Genomic DNA, 21,818 nt, shown 5'->3' with positions numbered 1-21,818 from the left:
GGAATGCTTGAAGCATCAAAATTTTAGATTCACAAGGCTTCATTTCCAACATCGTTATTTATTGACTTCCATGGTTTACTTATAGGCTGGGTTGAGACCGTTATGGTAGGGGTATGAAGGAGCCAAAGCACCTTATATCATCGTGTGCTAGAAGGTAAATGACAAGGAGATACTAGGGCAAGAAATTACTTGCAAGGACGTGCCCTCAGTGATCTACTTTCTTGCCCTATGGCCCACCTCTTACAGTTTGAGAACTTTCTTTATAGCACAGTTAGCTGCTGGCTAATTGTTCAACAAACCTTTTAGAGAACACTTCATGTCTCCTTCACTACACAAATGTTGAATTCTAGCGACTTATATCACTGTTTGAGGATTTATGACTAAAATGTTGAAAACTCTGGATTCTACAACCAATTCACACCCCAATACCACTGTGTTACAATGTCACAATGTTGCAGAGCTCGGGCTTTATCTCACAAAGAATAAAGTCCATATGCACTGTGCAAAGGTGAAAGAAAAGATGGGAGAGATCAGACAAGCCAAATAAAAGGCGCAGAGTAGCAAGTACATATTCAGGTCTTCTTGACAATCTAGACATATGTGTGAATAACTGTGTATTTTTGTTTGTGTATGTGAGTTTGTAGGTACGAGCAGGAGGGAGAGGAACACAATGAGTGTCAGGAAGCCAGAAAGAGGAACACAAATAGAGACAAAGAGAATTAATTAGGATTTTAGTCCCTTTTGTCAATTTAGAGATTATATGTTAATATTAATTTTTTTTTAATTTATAGGCCAAGTACCTTCCATTGACTGAGTACTCTTTGCATACTCTCTGCAGGTCATCCCTTTACACCTTAGGATTGATTGCATCTTATTTTCCAGGTTTCACCAACATCTTTCCACAGGGTCAGTTTCAAGATGTTGCATGTCCATTGAGCCTGTATCATAAGAAATGTGTTTATCCTAAGAAATGCATATGCTCATTGTAACAACATATAAACTGGCACACACAGTCAGAGACAAAATTCTTTCTGAATTCTGGCTAAAAAATTATTTTATGTAAGTGTTTGTGTGTGTGTGTTTTGGGAAAGTTTTAAAGCACTTTACACTGAAGCATCCTAGAGTGTTAGAAGAGTCATAATTTTAGATTCAGATAGTCTTAGACTTCATTTTTAACATAGTCATTTACTGACATTGTGATGCTAGCTTCTATTATTTTTTCTACTGTACAATTAATTAATATATCAACTTCACAGGTATACTAGGAAGCAAAAAGAAAAATAAGATAATGTCAGAATAGTAAACAAAGAGTTTTGTCAAGGGAAAAAGGAGGAAATTTCCTGGAAGGTAAAAATATGCTTGAGAGACACAAGGAGCTGAAGATCATGAGGGGAGTGTAAGGGGTGATTAGCCTTCTGAACTGTGACCGGTATTCACATGCATTCTTATCTGCTTTAGGAAATCTGTAGACCACTATTCACAGAATGGATATATCTGGTAGGTTCTAAGAAGAGATAAAAATATGGATCAATTAGAAGTTCAAAATGTACTTCAAGGGACTTAGAAAAAGCTCAGTAGGTAAAGGATTTGTCACGCAAACTTGAGGACTTTAAATAATTTCCTAGGACCCTTATTAAAAGGCCATGAGGAAGTGGGGACAGGTGGAATTCCTGAGGCTCTCTATCTAGTCAGCTGAGCTTCCTTTGTGGACTTAAGTCCAGTTAGAGACCCTCTCAAAAATTAGGGTGGACAGTGCCTGAGAAACAACATCTAAGATTGTCCTCTGTGCTACACTTAAATGCACACACATTAGAAAATGTCATGGCACCAATATGCATCTACACGCATACTCATTTACATACATGCACAGAGAAAACAAATACACTCACGAAAAGGTTTATTTCATTGAGTTACAGAAATAAAATTCAAAGGAGAATGTTTTACAGGTAATAGAATTACATAGAGACGTTCTATAAGAACTTTAATTTTGTGACATGTCATGCTAGGCCTGAACTCAGCAACTCACTTCATACACAGAAATATGCATACACAGTAATAATAAATCTGAAAAGAAATTGTGCTTCCTATTTTCACATGACTGACAACAGAGACGGTATTGTAAACACATATTTGTTTAGTTTATCTTAGGGAGGGGAAGAGCATGTAAAAATATGTCAATGTAGTTTGTTCTTCTTTGGTTCCTCATCACCATCCTTCACTATGCCTCAAGTATTTTTTTCTCTGATGTTCCCATTGTCACAGTTTCATCAGTACATTTGTTAAGCTCCAGGCAATGCGAGAGTGTCACAGAGTAAAAGGGGACAATGCTCCTGAGGCAGGATTCAGGTTATCCCCTGTGTCTCACACATGCGTGCACACTTGAACATAAACAAACATATACACATTGATGACTGTTATTAATATAAGTGTGTGTGTGTGTGTGTGTGTGTGTGTGTGTGTGTGTGTGTGTGTGAGAGAGAGAGAGAGAGAGAGAGAGAGAGAGAGAGAGAGAGAGAAATGAAAACAGAAAGGAGACCATGAAAGAGAAGGGTAAAAAAGAGAAGGCAGTTGAATACATGGGACATTAAAGCAAAAGAGGACACTAAATAGGAAGGGAAAGAGGTTAGAAAGAGGGGGTTAAAGGATAGTAATAGGGGGAGTATGACAAAAGGATAAATAAGAATAAAATATGATAACATATACATAATTCAACACCAACATGAAGAGCTCCTAAGGTGCCTTGGAGTAATGTGCTTGTGCAATTCTGAGTATCTGAATTTGGAGCCTCAGATCACAAGTAAAAGCTGGCAGGGACGGCACCAGTTTTAACCTCAGCCTGGGAAGCAGAATCAGGGAGATTGTGGAGCTTACTGGTCTGCTAGTCTAGTTGAAGGTGTGAGGTGGAAAACCAGCTGAACAAGATATGATATCAGTCTCTGAACACTGCAGTGATGTACACATACTAATAAAACACACATGCACACAAACACAGACAAATGTGCAGGAAAACAGTGACAATGCACACAGACACGCAGACACACACACACATGCAAACACTGACACACAAACAAACTTAAAAATGCCATTGTCAAAAATATTACCTTCCATGGTAATTTTCAATCATCAGTTGTTATTGTGCCGAACTTTACTTTCTACACTGGAGAAGCAGAGGCATGTAGGTCTCTGTGAGTTAAAGTCAAGTCTTAACTGAATAACAAATTCCAGGTTAATAAAGGTTAGCTCATGTTTTAGTAGTAATAATATAGTGATGATGGTGGTGGTGGTGGTGATGGTGGTGGTAGTGGTAATAATAGTGGCTTCAGATCCTGATAGAGAATATGTGACAAAGAATTCCAAAAACTCCACATAAAGTGTTGCCTCTAAGGACTGAGGTTTGACAAGGGATGAGACTAGAGAGGAAGGAGAAAACCCAGCATGTCTTCTAGCTATACCCCTTCCTCAGATGATGCCATCAACACAATCGTGCAGGCAGAGACCTTGACTCTGTTAGGCGGGAGGACCATTTGGAGAGAACACAGATGTCAAATATTTTCAGAGGCACATTGTTTCAAATTCCTTTCCTTGGAAATAAAAGACAAATGACTGGACTGAGATAGACCCTGTTGTCCTACTTACGTCTAAGTAAGAAGCAGGCTTGCTGGTATTTCATGTATCTATCACTGATTACGAGATGATCCCCTTTGTGTCAAGTAGGAATACATGGTAATGTCTAGTAGGTCTGTTTTGGATTTGATTTCAGGCTCATTAAGAAACGTCCCAATCAGATGAATTTTCTAATCTACTCGCTTCACAATCCCCTTCCTTTTTTATATTGGAAAGTTTTATTCCCATGAATTTATTTATATAATTTTCTTTGCTTTCATTAGCTATGCACACATATAAATTAAAGAATTAGTTCTACATATATTACCATAAAATCCACCTGACTCATTTTTCTCAACTGAATTCCTGTTTCCCCGAGCAAGACATTAATCTTGCTATTGTTTTAGTCGACTCTTCAGGGATTTGTTTCTGAGCATCATATTGATGTTTATTGTTCTTAATATTCATTTATAATAGCCTCCTACATTGCCCCGTGAGCTGTGCGGATTTGAGTCTCAGACTTTCAGGGCTCTGCCTCTGCTCAGTCAGCTTTCATCTTGCCATTTTGCCAACTGAGCTATAGCAGTACCCTTTCTTCCTGTGACAAATGCTTTGGAAAAAAAAAGGAACTTAAGGGAATAATGGGGGAAGTTCTTATGTTGGCTTATAGTTCTGAACGGATACCATCCATCACTACAGGGAGCAACGGTGTTAGATGAAGAGGCCATGGAGACAGCATGCATAAACCTACCAATCCCATCCTATTTTCACTAGGAAATGGAGAAAATTATAGGTTGAGTGGTGACCCACATCCTCCAGTGACCCACATCCTCCAATAAGCCTTCATCTACTATTGGTTCCACAACCTTCCCAAACAGAACCATTAACTCAGAATAAGGGCTAAGATATGTGAGTCTACATTTCACTCAACCCATAATGAGAGCTAAGACACAATTAAATGAAAACCAAGTGTTAAATGTCTGTCATTACAGAACTGCATCTTTTCAGTATTACAGAATTGAATGTGCTCTATTAGGTATCCTATCTTATATAATTTATTTTTCTTTGTTAGCATTTTGTGTTCTTGTTTTCTCGGGTTTTATCCGTCTAGTTTCCTCTAACACTGATTATTTTTCTGAGGTATCATTCTCCCATTAATGTATTCAGTTGTATTTAATATTATCTCATCTTCTTCTTCACACCAGAAACCTCTTATCTATTCTTACAGGAATTATAAAACTTTGAGAACATCTATTTGTGAGTGCATGTACATACCTACTCACAGGTGTGTGATAATTCATGCATGAGTGAGCATCTGGAAGCCAGATAATAACTTTTTTCTGTCTTCTCTCTGGTGCATTTACCATGTTTTTTTTTTTTTTAGACAGACTCTATTTTTCATATGGAACATGCCAATTAAGGTAATCTGACTGGTAGGTGAACCCAAGAGATTCCTCTGCCTAAACCTTTCCAGAATTGGCATTGCTTGCACATACCATTATAACCACTTTACCCTGGGTTCTGGAGACCAGTTTCCAGACCTCAAGATTGGGCAGTAAGCACTTAACAAACTGAGATATCATCCCAGGACATAAACTGGAAACCTTTTATAGATATATTGCAAATATAATCTTATGTATTCAACCAACAGAAATAAAATTAAATTAAATTAAATGAAAAGCGAGCTCTGTCAACTGAAAACTCCAGAAGCCACATTAACCAAATATTCATTTTATTTAGCCTAATTATTGATGTGGGGATACTGTCTCTTTGCTATTAATATTTTTATTGCCATTAGTTAATAAAGAAGATTTTTTTGCCTATTGCATGGCAGAATATAGCAAGACAGGAAATCCAAGAAGATAATTGGAGTCAGGAAGACACCATGTAGTTGCTTAAAGAGAAAGACACCAGGAACTTACTGGTAAGTCATAGTGTTATGGTGACACACAGATTAATAGATATCTGTTAGTTTAAGATATAAGAGGTAGCTAGTAACATGCCTAAGCCATTAACCAAGCAATGTAATCAATACAGTTTTTGTGTGATTATTTGGGTTTGTGTGGCTGGAAAAATGAAAGTGCAGTCTCCGTTTACAAGTAAACTAAAATACCATTGTAGTCAACAGTAAAGTTTTTAATTAGATATATCTTTACATTTAGTAGCTTGTGAAGTCTGCAGCATATTTTATATTGAAAGGAATGATGGGAAAATACATGAGCAATGTTGACCTGATGCCTAGATTTCTGTCTAAAACCAGCCACTGGCATTTGCATTTAGTCCAGTACTTGGTTTCTGTGATATGAAGTCCAAAATATTTCCTCTCTATTAGTAGAGAATGTTTACCAAACCTGACTTAGACCACACATTTATTCACGTGATTGACATTTCATATACTCCTTGTTAACTTTGTGTCAGCCTGCTTGTTGTATTAAGTATCTCTTTCCCAGGAGTATGGGGAAATTCTTTATGTCTCTCTTGACATGTAGCCCTGCTCTCTATTTCTCTCTTCCTGGTTTGCTTTCCTCATATCTTAGTGGAGAAGAACCACTGTCTGGTATATTTTCAAGAAGATCTGCATGGACAGTAAGATGTTATACATATAATTCTGAGTTCAAAAATACACTAGACAGCTATGGAATCCCAGATGAGAGATTCCTACTCCAAGCGTATGTCTGTATTCTGTTTACCAGCACAAGATCCATACAGGATTGTGTCTACCTATGATAGATAATGGAGCTGGAGAGGATCTCCACCCCACAAAGGAAACATTATTTCCCCAAATTCCAAGAAACATTTCCAGATATTTGAAGTGTCCTTCAAAGGCCTTAGGTGATATTTTTAAGATACAATTATTATTATAAAATAATTAGGAATTGCTTTGTTCGAACAAAATTACCACATTATGAACAGTGACTTATGGAACAGAAATTTCATCTGAGTATTTTAAAGTCTGAGAAATACAGAATTAAGGAAGCTCCACACCCTGTTTGCTGTGAACCCTCTTCTCAAGGATCTCTGCCTGCATGTGGTAGGAAAAGGCAAGAGCAGGTTCTCTGAGAGGCTACCAAGCCAGCAATGCCATAGGGATGGGAGCAGTCCATGTGTTACACACAAGCTGATGAGTGGTTATAAAAATAAAAGCAGTCATGTTATTCCTAGGAACCGGTGTGAATGTGATAGAGACAGGAGCAGTCAATGTGCTACACATGGATTATTAATATGTTTTCTACTCTCTTACTCCAACTCCCTCTATTTCAGAGGCTTCCATCACACCAGTTACTCATTTTCCACATAAAACATTTCAATTTTCTTTAGGTTCTCTCTCATTGTTTCCTGTTCTTTTGCTCCCTGACCACTTTCTCTCTCTTCTTCTACTTCTTTCATGGTTAGGACCAGTAACTTGACTGCCATATTTAATATATATACATTTACATATATAATATGCATATATGTCACATTACATTTTATTATATATTGTATGTATATATAATGAATTTTTACACACAATGCAAATATATACCAAAATACATAATATATGTGCATCTGGATACACACACACACACACACATATATATGTGTATATATATATATATATATATATAACTTTATATATATATAAAACTTTACCCTTAACCATACCATGGAGCCCTCATGCCGACAATTTTAGATATCGAGCTAAAATCTGGGTAGGGCACAAATTTTTTCCAAGGAGTCCATCCTCTCTTAACTGAACCAAGCTGTTGATTTGACTCTTCTAAGATATGAATCATTTGTTTCTGCTCTCTTCTGCCACCCACCCTATAGTATTACAAACTCTTGAGTGCTTCTTCAGCCACTTCTTCCCTCTACCTACTATGCTTCTCCACTGAATCAGGGCATCTATCAGTATCTCTGGATCCTGGAGCCTGCTATGTTCTCTCAGACACTGAAAGGACTTTCCAGGACTCAAACATGTTTCTCTTCAGAGCCATCTGCATTTTCTCTTTGGGCTTCTGGTGCCTACTACATTCACAGAATTCCCAGTGGTGTGTCAAGCATTTGTAATTTGAGAAATTTCTAGTTGAAAAGTCTCTCAGTCCACATGGGGACACCTTGGATTGAAATTCTCGTCACCAGAACAGTTCCTGTTCTCTGTCCCATCTTTGCTCTCCCTCCTTATATGTTCTTAACTTTCTCTGTCTCTCTTGATATTTCCCTACTCTCTCCTCGGTGGCTCTTTGCTTGCTCTGTCTAGCAACTTGTCTCTCCCCTGGGAGCTGACCGCTCTTTCTCTAGTCTTTTTGTTGGCTCACTGGAGCCCGCTGTTTATATCAGGCAGCTTTTCGATGTCTTCTTGGACTTCTTGGATTTTGAAAACCTCCCTCTGACAGAGTTTCTCTTTTGGACGTATCCCTAGGCCTCTCTCTTCTCTTCACTATTCTTCTGCAGGATGCTTCCTGTTCTTGCTCTGACCATGAGCTGGCGCCTGTGCTAAGCCTGACTTCTTCCCACTCAGAACCCTCCTCTACTGCTGGTTTTCATTTACTTTTCTCCTCAGACTCAGGGATTCTATTTACCCTAGTTGTGCTACATCAAACAGATTGACCTCAGCACAGCTAAATGGTTAAAGATGACACACTGACATTAATTATCACAGATTGTAAGGATTTCTGCCACTTTACAAACATATGATTCCCAAATCTCCTGTGTCTAAACCTTCTCTGCTCCCCATTCTCAAAAATCTCTTCTCTGAGCCTTCTTTGGTCCTTGCTCTAGTGTCTCCATCTGATAACTGGACTAAATCTTATAGAGATTCAAATATCTTTTGGGTATGGACAACATAAAAAATTGTTTTGTGTGTTCTCCTTCATAAAAAAGAGTGACTCTGTAGTTGGGTAATGGATATTCCTCTCCAAGCTTGTTGGTTAAAAAATTTTATCCAAAATCTCTGCCATTTGGCCACCTGACCCTGTGGCAAGTTTAAGGAGAACAAAGCAAACACTACAAGAAAGGACACTATTGCTTTAAACTGTTAATGAGGAAGCTGTTCCCCAAAGTAATTACTGCAGCTTATCTCATGGTCTTCTTTTTAGTTTATTTAACTCTCTAAATACTCCCAAATTTTTTGCTGTAAAATTTTCGCAAAATTATGAGCCTTATCTCAAGATTTATAAGACTGTTGTATCTTAGGATTTATAAGACTATCTTAGGATTTGCGAGTTCAGTGGACATTGTTGTAAAATCTTTAACAAAAAGTTAGCTTTTTTGTGCCAAAAATGTTGATAGTAAGAATCTGTTCTTATATAACCTTATTATGCTACAACATGGTTGTATGAAGATTTGTTATATCACACTGTATGTGCAATTTGGATTTAATTAATTTAAAAAATAGGACTTATTAATCACATGGTTGATGAAAGTGTGTTTGATTAAGGTTTATAAATTCCTAGGGTTATAAAGATCTACTAATGCTAATAGAAACTTATTTAGATATGTATGTCTAACTACATATGTCTAGCTAACTCTTTTCAACACTAGGTTTCAAGAAATGAACACAGTGTATTTGATAAATAAGGCTTATAAATGCCTAAGGTTTGTTCGTGCTGGCAGAAACTAACTTGAAGCTGTTTCTCTAGATTCTTTTTCTTCACTAACATTATTATCTGGATAAACTGTATCATACAAAAACCATGATAATCTGTAAAGGTATACTGTGTAAAGAGCAAGAAATTAAGGTTCATTGTTTCCCCCATGGACTGTATTTATGGTTTATTTGGGACAAATTGTAACTGTTCCTAATAATAAGAATTTGGAGTCAGATATTAGGGGGGTGAAAGCTTAAATATCAGAGAAGCAGAGCAGCCAGGCACTAATTCATACCTCTATAAAATCCTCAACTGAATAGGGTATCCTGTCTCTACAAGTACTCAGATTGAATGCTTTGAGCTCCTGTCTTTTTCCACCTTATGCTCAGCCATAACCATTCCTATCTCCACTCCCTAAAGTTGGGAGTAAAGGCATATGATTCCCAAGTACTTGGTTTAAAGGTGTGAGCCACCACTGCTTGACTCTGTTTCTTTTTTAGACTGGATCTAGACTGGTCTATACCATGTGACCTTGAGCTCACAGAGATCCATCTGCTTCTGCCTCCAAGTGCTGGGTTTAAGAGTGTTTGCCACCACCGCCTCACTTCTATGGCTATCCAGTGGCTCGTTCCACACTCTGATTCTCAGGAAAGTTTCATTTGTTATAGAACAAATAATATCTCACCACATTTCCCTATTTTTGTCTAAAATAAAAAAGGTTATAGCTAATATAAGAAAAACTATATACAATAAGTATAATAACTATATATAATATACAGAGGCATTAAATATATCAACCATTTCTAGTTTATTTGCACTTGACAAATTCAGATAAAATACTACATTATCCAAAGTTTTGTACCTAATTCACTTTTTGTCCTAACTTTCATTACCATCAAAAATTATCATTTGATGCCTTTCAGTCATATATACTTTACATTTCTAGTGAATTATCTTTTTTGAGTTTGGTAACAAAGAAAACTATAACTAAAACTATAAAGTTTTCATCTCCATCAGAACCCCAAGAAGGAAATAATATTACCTTAATAAGCAGAAAGTGCAAGCAAGTAGCTTGCAAAAAATGTGAGAAATGACAGAAGCAGCTGGATGCCTGGATGAATTACCAAGTTTCTCTGCAATATTGGGGGATCCATCTTTAGCCTACAGGTCAAGCATATCTGACAGACATTTTTTGAAGTGGATATTCTGAAGGGCTTTCCCACCTTTCTTGAAAAGTTCAGCATTCACTTTCTTTCCTTTCTTTTTTCTTTACAGAGTAAAGTTAGACATTTCTTAGATGGATTATGGAGGGGAAGGAAAAAGGGGAGAAGGCGGGAGAGAGAGAGAGAGAGGGAGAGAGAGAGAAAGAACAAGAAAGAGGGAGAGAAAGAGGGAAAGAGGGAGAAAGTTGGCAGCCTCTCAGAGAGCAGGGACAGAAACCAGCATTCACTTTCTTATGTATCTTATTTATCCAATTTGGACAGCATACTGTCATTAGTCAAGGCAATGGCACTATCTTATCCAGTGGTTAATATTTGACAGAAAAAAATAATGCCATATGGGTTTCTTTAATGCCCATCATATTTTCTGAAGTACATTAGTGCTTCCAGGAGCAGATATGTATCATGGTCATAAAAAGAACTTGCATTATTAAAACATCTTAAATGCCATTTTCTCTAGATTTTTTAAAGTGTTTGAAGACGAGCTGTCTATCTACAATATATCTCTGTTTGACCTCGAACACATACCTAATATGACTCTTTTCTCTTGGGACCATTTTTTTTTTCTGAATGATTTGTCTTTTGTCTTCAGATGTCTTACTTGTCCAATGATTTTTATATTCCATAGCTGGATTTCTTTATTCTTCTGAAAAGATCAAAAAAGAGAAATCTGTCCTGACTCTAGCTCATGGGAGGTTATCATTTGGCAAGTTATATCTGATCAAACGCAAAGTATTTGCTAGTCCTAGTTAATTTAATTTAATTAAGTTAAATAATTAATTTAAGTAGTTAAATAAGTTAAGTTAATTTAAATTGAATGACCATGATCTTTGATTAACTCTCATCTCTTCTAATTGAGAGATTTCGCTTGTTTAAATCAAATCTTATTAATTTTGATGGTATACATAGCTTTTCTTCTTCTGTGGAAACAAAAGAAAACCCCCTTATCAAAGTAATGGATGTCCTGGTTTTCATTCTGAGATCAACACTTCTTTAAAATATACTAGCTGATTTAATTCTGTAGTTTTTTTCTATTATACAATGTCTCTCTGCTGCTGTCATTTCTTTCTCACCAGCATTTAGAAAATTCAAACGTAATAGAGCAATATGCAACTTATTTCTGAGCGTCTTTATTAATGCTTTCTTTTTATTTAACATATTCTTAAGAAGTCAATTTGATCTTTTTGTAATTGCTTGCTTGTATGGTTGTGTAGTATGCATGTAGTATACCTTATATTCTCATAAACAAAAAAATGTTTCATTTTCTTAGAGACGCATGCTAGAGCATTTTCAGTCTTAATTTGTAGAAGTATACCTATAAAGGCCATAACTTCTAGAAAAAGTGTGATTACCAAATCTGTCTTTAAAAATACAAAGCAGTTGCCCACTGAAAACCTGAATATGTATTGGTTCCATGGTGTATATATTTTAATTTTCCAAATTCTACAGAATGGAACATATCCATTTGCAAGATTCCATTCCTTTCAGTAGCCTTTGGGTTACATCCTGCAGGTAGGAGGATTTATTTGTATAATGAACAAGTAAGAAATTTCCTTATAATTTCCTTGACATTTTGCCAAGTGATAGAAAATTCTGTTTTTGAAAACCTTTTCTACTGGAATGATATTTTTCATGAAATTTTGAGACAACCAGCACATTTCCTATCAATAGCTGTGATTTCTGAATTACCTTGTACTAGAGAACCTGAAGATCCATATGGGATCAGATATGTGCTATGTTTATGGAATGATGCCTATTCCTGATTATATCTTGTAACTAAAAAATAATAAAGTCAATTCTCTATTATCTGTCATAAGTTCAGCATTTTTAATATGCAAACATCTCTTTCTGCATATTGCATATCAGTAACTGTGTTGAGGGAATTGATAAAATCCAGTAATAACAGGAGAATAGAACATAATTCTCAATTTTGGACAGAATTTAAGGACTTTGAATCACATTGCTTAATTTTTCTGATTTTAACCTGCCTTTCCTGATTTATTTGCATCAGTATAAAATGTAGAGCTAATATTTAATGAATACAGTTTCTGTGTAATTATTTCAGGGCTGAGTGGCCAGGACAAACAAGCAACCCCTCCTGCTACAACATCTTGTTTCCTGGATAGTCATACAAAGTTCTTCTATACATTGGGTCATAGATCTTTAGCTTATAGGCCTATAGTATCTGGAAGACTTTTCCAGGGAGCATGAAATTTGAAAGACTGTGGAGAGATGGGAAAGAATTCAGTTATACATATTAAAGAGGGGGACTATTAATCCCAGAACTCGGGAGGCAGAGGAAGATGGATCTCTCTGAGGTTGAGCCCAGCCTAGTCCTCAAGTGCTAGTTCCAGGACAGGCTACAAAGCTACAGAGAAACCCTGTCTCGAAAAGCAAAAGCAAACACAAAAAGGGAGGGGGTAATATTATTTGTACATCATTCAGTGTTGATTTTAGAAAAAACTAAAAATACAACTCAAAGCAGGAAATGTGTAAAGTAAATGAAGTCTGTCATGGTTTCAAGATGCATTATCAATATATTAAAGAGTAGAATAAGTTGCATTTCCATATAGAATATGAGATTCATATGGAATTAAATTAAGCAAAAAGGATATGATATGTTCCTCAAAGAAGAAAACACATACAAATAAATGTAGTAAAGAGATGTAGAATTTGCACACTGGAAATTATAAGAAATAGGAAAATAAATATGAAATAGAGGTAGGGATATGGTTTAACAAGCAAAGTATAGGATGCACATGTAGAAGAACTGGAGTTCTATTTCCAACACCTAAATATGCAGCAGACATCACATACTGTTTTAACTCTAGCACTTGGAAGGAAGAGACTGGGGATCCATAGAGCATGCTGGTTGGCTAGAAAAACCCAGTTGTTGAGTTCTGTGTTAGTGAAAGACCCTGCCTCAATGCATAAAGTAGACAGTGACTGAGGAGGTTATAGAACATCAACTTTGGGTTTTCATATTCATATGCACATATAAAAAATACAAACATCTGAAACATGCTTGACACACACACACACAAACACATACAAAATTATGTTATATTTACTTAGGTATTATTATTATTAAATTTGTAATAATACCTAAGTAAATATAGCATAATAATATTTTAAATAAAGTATTTTTATATTCATAATTCTATACAAATCAATTATAACCTTTGTATTAATATCAAAACAATAATTCTATATTTTATAAAAATTGATAAGCTGATTTAAAGCATATAGGACAAAGAAGAACAAGTCAGCTGTTAGCTGCAAGCTGGCACACCCATAACAGTTCACCTCTTAACACTTGGCTCCCTTTCCATCAGCAAGTGAACAGCTTTGCAGTTTGACCTTTACTCATCTTCCTTACAGGGCACAAGTTTGATTTTCTTTCTTTGAGACATCTTGACACAGATCTTCCACTATTAGATGAGTGTAACCAAAAGTCTTGTTTAATTATTTTCTTCTCCTTCTCCTGTTAACAAATAACGATGATATTAATGCCTGCCTTCCCACTTTTCCGCTCTCCACTCTTCCACCTTCAGAAATGCATCCAGCCAGGCTGTTTTATGTCCAATTTGTGTATCGTGATGAGAAATGAGAGGATGTTTGGCTTAGATCATTAATTTTATAGCTTGTGTTTCAGAAACCAGTTCCTGGGGTATTTACATCCCTTCATACCAACACCTAGAAAACAAGTGCATCCAAGTTATAAAACCCTAAGCAAAGTGTGCTTACCACTCCCTCTAAATATAATTCATGGCTCAGAACAGGTCTTTATGATTCATGATAAAATATTTTCTTGGGGTTGAATTTGATGTTTGCGGAACTGGCAAGGAATGTCTTTGTATTCAAAGGCATTTGTGTTCCTCTAGGAAAGCACTTGTTGCTCTGCAGAAGGCACAAGTCCAGCTCTCATGCTCACTTCTGGTTGCTTCTATTCATCTGTAACTCCAGTTCCAGGAGATCCAATTACCAATTGGACCTCCATAGACACTTGCACTCGCATGTACACACAGATATACACATATACACGTACTTGAAATAAAATGAATGTCAAAAAAGCATGTATGAATAGAGGTTAAGTGCATAGTCAGAGACTTGTAATAGGCTTTAGTTGGATGCTTAGACCAGACTCTCCCTAGGAAAGACTGTAATAAATTGTGATCAGAGAAATGAACCTGCTGAATTCCATCACAACTTAAATCTGAACCATAGCAAAAATAACAAAAATAGCCACACACTAATAATAAAAACTAATATCTGAAAGTGGAGGTGATTTGTCGATAATATTTTATAGACTTAAAAACACATTTACTTATTAACTAATAAATAATTACCAGGCACCTGTTGTGAATCAGACACAGCATAAGCGCGAGATCACAAATTTCAGTAAAAGTTTTGAGATAGACACTACACAGTAAGGGGTGGTAGAATTCAGGGAAATTAGCAAGGAAAATATAATCTGTGTTGCAGTAAGTACTAGACATGTAATTGGTCTGAGTACAGATCTTAGGAGTTTGAAGAAACATCTGTCTACATTAGAAAATAAATGTATCAGTTGGCACTAAGAAAAAACTATGAGGAAAAAGAAAAGGGTTTTACAATGAAAGCCAAATCACATGAATCATGCAGTCAGGAAGCCAGTACCTTCAGGAGGATCCTGAATTCATTAGCATGTTCCATCATCATCAGGAACCTCAGAAATGGCTACTTTATCAATGATCATGCAGCTCCTGCCTCTGTAAAGAAAACTTGAGAAAACTGCTTCAGTTGCATATGTAAATTCCATGTTAAGTTTGAAAACCAAATATCTACAAAAGGGCCTTGAGTTTCCTAGAACATGAAGGTTGTACTCACAAGGCAGAATTTCAGTTCTAGATTCTGAGGCCAACCCTGTTTTCAAGGGAGAATTTACCAGATATATGAAGTAATAGTCAAAAATGGTAAAAAGAAAATAAAAGGAGTGATCCCTGAGCACAATGGATACAGGATGATACTACCTTCCAAAGCATGCTTCCACCTTCATCTGATTCCTTGTCTTTCCTCATCTCAAAATGGAGAAACCTAGAATTTAATTACTAATTGAGACCTTTTGTATTTGAAGTTTTACAATTACAAACAAACAAAAAATAATGATCAGGAATCCAGTATAGTGTTTAGAAGTTAGAAAAAAAAATGAGAAAATGGGAAGAGAAAATTTTAAGTCTAACTAGAAACTTAGGCTGTCTTCATTTGATGAATAAAAACCAGCAGTGAACAGAGATGGGGGCATAGCAATGGCATAGAGAATGAGACAACTGAGTTTACAATTGGATGATTCTGTTTGGAAGCATAAATGGTAGAACTGACTGAAGAGGAAACCACCAACACCCCTTTGCCCACGTTCACAGCCAAAGGGGTTGCACCACAGAAAACTTAAGACAGAGACTCTCATACCTGAGATGGAAAAAAGTCTAAGAAGGTAGAAAATATTGTCACTCCTGTGTCTGTTCACACAACACACATTTTATTTCATCTCCTGCAGTGCTGAAAAATGAAGCCCGTGGGGCTACAGAGATGGCTCAGCAGTTAAAAACTCTTGATGCTTCTGACACAGACACAGGTACAGTTTTCAGCACTTACAGCAGACTACTCAAATCTGCCTGTAGCTAGTTCCAGGACATCTGATGAAATCTTCTGTTCTCCAAGGGCACCTGTGTACACGTGGCTCACATATAAAGAGGCAGCCACACACATATAGACAAATAAAAAGTAAATAAATCTTTAAGAATGAGACACACTTCCTCAGCTGAAAGAATTTACAGATTAAGTATTAACGACCATGCCACAGTTTCCAACAGGATAAAAATCAATAAATTTTATAATTTCAGAAAGCAGGGCAAAAGACCCTCACAACTTGGAATGGATAAATAAAGTAAAGTAACCATTCCTTACTGTACACATACTTCAAAGGAATATTATACATGTGATATATAAATATGATTATAGACATATACATATAAATATGACTTGGTACTAAAAATAAATTAAGAAAGGGAGAAAATGTGCTGCATCATTTAAGAGTGTTAGCAAAACTATGATCTTGAGCATGGGTAGGTTCCTCAAGCACTCTTCTATGAATTATTTTCTCAGCTGTGATAAAACACCTAGTAGAAGAACTTAGGGAAGGAGGCATTCATTCTTCCTCACAGTTTCAGGACACCATCCATCATGCCTGAGAAGGCAAAGAGGCAGAACCATGACCCAGCAGGTCACATTGCATCTGTGGTCAGGAAGCAGGAAGATGAATGCTGGGACATAGCACACTTTTCCCTTTTAATTCAGCACAGGATCTCCTCCTGTGTATAGCCACCACCCACTGTGAAGATCTTCCCTACTCAGCCCAAACATAAAGCTCTCTCACAGACAAGCCCAGAGTTTGGCTGTTAGAAGGTGCTAGATCTTGTCAAATTAATAGTCTATTAACCATCATAACTTATCAGCCATTGTTAGTCAGAGGGAGAAACTAATATTTGTGTATCAATACATACAAATGTATATATAATGGACAGTATCTACACCAGAGCAGTAAAACAAAGACAGTGTACCACAACCATCCATTTCTAAAATATAAACACTGAGATCCATGCACAACATTTTATAACATTAATGCATTCAAAATGTTAATTTCAAGGAAAATCTTAAATTTGCATCTTTACAGATAATTAACATGTTGCTTAACAAAAACTAGAGGAAGCAAAAGGAAAATGAAAACAGAGGAAGCAAGTTTACAGCTGTTATGAATTATTTGTTTGATACTTTAAGTTTGATAGAAGTCTTATGTGGTGCAGAAATGGTGAAAAGTTGGTGCCAAGGTAAGAAGCACGTTTAGCCAGGTGCGTTGAAACGCACCTGCAATTTCAGCAACCTAGGGAGCTGGTATAGGGCCATTATTTACAATAGTTGATGGCTAGCTTATTTGTGGAACAAAACGAGAATCTATCTTTTTCAGAAATGAAATAGAGCTGGGGAGATGACATAATGGTTAAAACAATTGTCCATGCAAGCATGAGTAAAAAGTTAGGTGTCCAAATTCCTCAGTATACAAAGAAATGCCAGGTAGACTGTGACTTTCCATCTGTCACTACAGCCTTACGATCTGCAGACAGGGTATCCTCAAAGCAAGCTGATTAGTAAGACACATCATAACAGTGAACTCTGGTGTGACTGAGACACTTTGCCTCAATAATTTAAAAGAATAATCAAAGACATGCATATAAGTAATAGGAAAAGCACACACACACACACACACACACAAATTGACAATACTAAAAAGTAAAATAATGATTATGATGATGATGATGATTTTCTTGGTAGAGCATGTATTTGCACAAGTAAGGTCCTATGTTCAATCCCCAATATGAAAATTATCAAATAAGGAGAAATAAATAAACAAAACATTCATAAACAATAAGTTGCACTGATTAAGAAGGAAAAACCATACCCAACCTCAGAAATCACTATTCCTTTAGGATTGAGGGTGGTAGTAGAAGACACTGGAGCATGGTTTATGTAAGGAATACTGAGAAGATATAGGTTGCTGGGTAGAGTGCTTACCTAATATGCCCGGGGCCTTGGTCTCATTCTCTAACATGTAGTAAACTGTGTATTCTAATACATGCATCTAATGCCAGGTCTATATAGGTGGGGCTGTGAGGATTAGCAGTTCAGTGCTATCCTCAACCACATATTAGAGAACAGACAGAAGTACTTGAGACATTATCTCAAAGGAATAGAGAGTAGAGACATGAGAAAGAAAGGGGGAGGTGCTCTATTCCCTTTCCTTCTCTCCATTTCTAACCCACACACTTCATAAACTGAATGCAGAATGCATCTCATGAAGTTTAGAGGAAATTTACTGCACAGACTTTGTAAATTGAACATGTTCCTTACCAATGGTCCTAGTTTCCTTTTGGTTTCTGTGATAAACCACTCTGGCCAAGAAACAATTAAAGTAGGAAAGGGTTTATTTGGCTTATACTTCCAAGTACTAGTATACTATTGGGGGATATCAAGGAAGAAATGTAGAAGCAAGAACCATGGAGGAACATTGCTTGATGGTTTGCTCTCAGGATCATGCTTAAATCATTTTCTTTCTACAGCCCAAGACCACTTGGCCGGGGACCGACACCACCCATAATGATCCAGACCCTCTTACCTTCATTGAGAACCCAGTCAATCTTCTCAAACACATAGCTCCAGACCTCAATTGAGGCTCCCCTTTAGATGACACTTGGTGCGGGAGAATTATCTGTATTATGTCAATCTTGTATTTTAATAAAACGTTGATTGGCCAGGCAGGAAGTATAGGTGGGAAAACCAGACAGGAAGTAGAGGTGATACAATGAGAACAGGAGAATTCTGGGAAGCAGGAAGCTTCCTCTGCCATTCCTGCCCAGACCACCAAAGAAGCAACATGTGAACTGACAGCTGAAAAAGGTACCAAGCCATATGGTTAACACAGAGTAGAATTATGGGTCACCGTAAGATGTAAGAATTAGTTAATAAGAAGACTGAGCTAATGGGCCAATCAGTTTATAATCTTAAGGAGTCCTGTGAGTGATTTTCTTTGGGACTTGCCAGCTGTGGGGTACCGGGTGGGACAAATACCCCAACAAGCCGGCCCCTTCATGTTACAGACACTAGTAGATTCAAGGTGACGTTTAAAGATTAGGACAGAAACCAATCACGTTTTTTTTTCTTGGTATTTATTCTCACTGAACTGTTGAAATTGTACCACATCCTAGAATCTTAATCTAAAGGAGAACAATACCTTTAGAATTCCATCTGCTTTCTTTTCTACCATTTCTGCTCTCCTCTATGGATAGGAGCACTCCCTCCTACAGTCTTGCTCTCCTGTCAGTCTTCTTTAAAGAGGATGGGACAACACCACGTGCTATTGAGGATCAGTGTCAGGGACAGGGCTATGGCGCCATAAGCAAACTTTCTAATGGATAAAGTGGAGGGCTGCAGAGCCTGTAAAACCTGTACATTCCTTTGCATCTTCATTAGCACGTGTTAGTTGAACATAATAATGACTTTCATAATGATATTTCATACTGTAATAGAATGTATTTTGCTCAATTTCACTACCACTACCTCACAGACACCCCCCCTCCCCACAAACACAGACTGGTACCTTTTCTACTTTCATGTCGTTTTTGTGTGTGGTTCATTGAATTTAATTAGGTTGGTTTTCCGGGATTTGAGCATCATAACAAGTGGCCACAAAAATTGAAAGAAGTTCCCACCTCCACCAATAACTATTTACCACCCACTGAACCTCCCAGAGGAGCGTGTATCCTAGTCACTAGTCACTTTCCTTGCTTAATCAGAATCTTGACACCATTTTGTCTCCAGAGTATTTTCTTGCCAAATTCTCAACTCTGTACCCAGAATCCTGTGATAAACCCCATGTGCTATGGTTGTCTAGGTATGAATCCAAATTTTTCAGGAATCCTCTATCACAGGGCAAAATTATTTTAACCATAAATGCCTTGGTTTTGTCTTTTGAAATATATTAATATGTATTGAAAATGCCTCAGATTTAAGAGATATGAAATGCAATGAAAAAAAATGAAAAGCTTACAGCAATCCCCAAAACATAAGGAATTCAACAGCATTTTCCCCCACCACTCAGATCTGCTTTTATGTTATTTTATGTTCCTTTGTTGCTATCACTCTTGTGTGAATGAACAAAGACAATTCTCCTGCATGCAGGTCACAATTTTTGGAAAGCAGTTTTGTAAATTATATTATGCCAGTATCTCTTGTTCGCTTACCTGTTCACTTAGAAATTTTTCCCTTTACATAGTTGATAAAATAATAGTTGATTATATGAATATTTGTTGTATCCAGAATGTATTCCACCACATTCTCATTGGGATTGGCCCCTCCCTAATCTTCATCCTCCTGAAATGCTACAAACAGCACATATAAGAAAGAACATTTGTTTCTGAACTGCCTGAGAGGCAGCGTTCCCACCCACATCCTCCCAATCCTGACCTCACTATGTCTGTGCACCATAATTCTTCTACACAAATGAACAATCTACAGCATTTAAATGTCAAATCAGATACACTTTAAGATAAATATTCTGATCCTGGTTCTGTATTCCATAGGCACAGAATATTCATATGCAAAGGAACTTACAAGAAATGAACAAAAAGACCTCATTGATTTTAATAGTTTTTAATTTATAACTTTTTATTGGGGGGAAATTATAGGTCAAATGATAACTGGTGTAAATTGTTTCTTTCATTTTGCCATGCTACTGAGGTGTTCAACTTAGAAGAAATTGCCATTATCTGCTTAGTCGATGATAAGCTGTTTTTTTTATTTTCTACACTGTTGCTTTTTTTTTGGTGATGGCATCCGGCAACTCATTTATTCATTAATGATAAAGATTAATAATCATTGCTTGAATATTTTTTCTTTCTTTCTTCCTTCCTTCCTTCCTTTCTTTCTTTCTTTCTTTCTTTCTTTCTTTCTTTCTTTCTTTCTATCTTTTCATTATTTAGTTATTCGGTTGTTTGTTTTGAGGCATTGTCTAACTGTGTAGCCTTGGGTGCCATTGAATGCACTACGTAGATAAACTGGCCTCAAAGCCACAGTGATCCCCATACCTCTGACTCTTGAGTACTGGGATTGAGGGTCTATGTCATCATAATTGGTCTTATACAATGTTTTTATAGAAGAAATGTAAATTACATTTTTTTGTTTGTGTGCTGGAAGAGTTTTTGTAGTATCACATCACAGCCATATAAACATAAGCATATCAGAGAGTCTTCAGAATACTTATGGTTAGTAAAGCCTGGAACTTTTCTATACATACTTCTTTATGGACTGGTAGGATTCAATGGTATGTGAAAATTATTTATGCACTTTATCATGCTGATTTGGGTGATATGATCTTGCAAGTGTCAGCTGCTCTTTATCCTCACACTGTAGGAATACAAACAGCACAGGCATATTGGATTTCTCAGATGGAATTCATCAATTTTCTTCTCATTAGAAATAAGATATATTTTCTTTCCTATTGTATACTGTATAAAAATGCACTCTTGTAGTAATATGGTAAATTAGTCACAAATTTATGGAATTAGATGACATGATCACAGCATTGTCATACGGCCCGGAGAGCATGACCTCACTGAATATGTGACACAAATGCAATGCTGTTGCTGTATCCATCATTTCTTAGCTCACATGATAATTTTAGTACTTCGTGATTCAAATCTTCTCTTTATTTCTGAATTTAAAGCTTGAACTATGGAATAATCTTATTGAATTTACCAGTGATTTCTTTATTACATATATGCATATAGAAGCGTTAGTAATTTTATTATATTATCATTTTATATAGCTTTTTATTCTT

The sequence above is a fragment of the Myodes glareolus genome, chromosome 5 (genome assembly GCF_982192425.1).
Source record: "Myodes glareolus chromosome 5, mMyoGla1.1, whole genome shotgun sequence".
Classification (NCBI taxonomy): domain Eukaryota; kingdom Metazoa; phylum Chordata; class Mammalia; order Rodentia; family Cricetidae; genus Myodes; species Myodes glareolus.
This window is presented reverse-complemented; position numbering follows the sequence as displayed.